We start from the raw sequence: 1,730 nt of genomic DNA, 5'->3' as shown, positions 1-1,730 counted from the left end.
CGGGGGAGAAGGGGTATGTTGCCCAACAATCACAGTGCCGCGTGTGGCAGTAAAACAATTGAGGTGTTCCAGCAATTTCTCTTCACGAGCTCCAACCGAAAAGTGCGTGTAACATAAAAATTTCATACAGGAAATAGTGCGCTAAACTGTGAATTTTCTGACAATGTCGGCATGTATGAGACGAAAATACGATGAAAATAAGAGAAAACGTGCCTTACAGGAAGAAGCAGACTATAAGGAATGTAAAGTGGTGCTACTCACTGCTGGTGCTGTAGAACGTTCTAGACAGAGAAAGAAAAAGGAGGCCGCTCGCGCTAACAGCGACATATTTCATCACCAAGGCCATCGACGTCATGCGTTACAGCCCAAGAACGAGTCAAAATAACTTCAACCATCACGGATAACATGCCAGTATAGTTTATGGGGAATTTCCCACCGTGGTGGTATCGAACTCTTTGCTAAAGGCCCCAGGGAGGATGGCATATCACACTCGAGTGAGATACCAACAGAAAGATTTATTATTGTGATAAAACAACATCAAATCCTCCCCAAAGTCCGTGAATTTCCACCAACAACCGAAGTTCACCGTCCGCTTTGAAGTTCTGCAGCTTTCTTGTTCTCTTCCGCTCGCGTCCCAGGTGCACTGACCTCGCTGTCCCCGGCTCCCGCCTTTCTGTGTTAGCTTCCAGGTCCTTTGCTTTTTCCTACAGCTCTCAACATATTTTCTCTTTGTCCCAAATACTCCCCCCACTCTAAGAGAAGGCACACGCTTTCCAGAAAATCTCGCAGGGCATGTGTCAATTGCACCGTGTCACCGGCGAACACCGCCACACCCATCACCAAGCATGGCGTACATCACCATCTCCACCTCACCCCCTACCTTGAGCCGGCGAAATCCGCCATCCTTCTCACAAGTCCTTACTGCACCCTGACGTACTCTGCCAACCTCACCCCCATCCCCATAAAGAACGTCAGCGGCAACCGCAACAGACGTTATGAGCCCGTTACTTCCCTGTGCACCGCCACCTGCCACAGACGATGAAGACGTGCCTCTGTTGCCGCGCTCCACTGCGCCTGCCAGCCAGTTCTGCCGGCAGCGTCATAGCGTGAGGCCACGAACAATCTGCCCGTTGGGACATTCGTTGGGTTGGTGGGACGTAGCGAGGCGGCCTTGATTTTAGCGGTGCGACCCGTTACCTCACCAACAAACCGGAGCCATAGACGGACGACGCGACCTACTCCGTCGTTCTCGATGAATTTGAGAGTCCCCATCGAATCGTTAACGATGCCGTCGTGCACATCGACATTTGCCGTGATCACATCGTTTACACTGTAACTCCGTGGTGTCGGACGATATTGACGACATAACGAAGTCACGCAGTCACTAGGGAGTTTCAGCAGGTCGCATGCCCTCTACGAAAACGATACAATATAGGAAGCTGTCAAAGCAAAGATCCATAACATGATGCCAGTCACTTCAAGGAAATAAGGGCTTATCGTATTTTAGGAACCGCTATCATGAAGACCTTCCAATCTGCTGAATCCCCGACCGCCGAAACGCTTCTTATCAGCCGAGCCGCGCAATAAAGAAACAAACGAGAGGGAGATAACCCTTCGCGACAGTAAAAGTGCCCCTCTCCACTGATGCTACACGCCCGAGGCCCAAAAGTGCGTATCGCCTTTTTAATAGTATGCTGTACAATGTTTGCCAGAGCATGATCACTGGAAGG

The sequence above is a fragment of the Ornithodoros turicata genome, chromosome 1 (genome assembly GCF_037126465.1).
Source record: "Ornithodoros turicata isolate Travis chromosome 1, ASM3712646v1, whole genome shotgun sequence".
NCBI lineage: Eukaryota > Metazoa > Arthropoda > Arachnida > Ixodida > Argasidae > Ornithodoros > Ornithodoros turicata.
The sequence above is the reverse complement of the archived record's forward strand: the minus strand, read 5'-3'. Positions refer to the sequence as shown.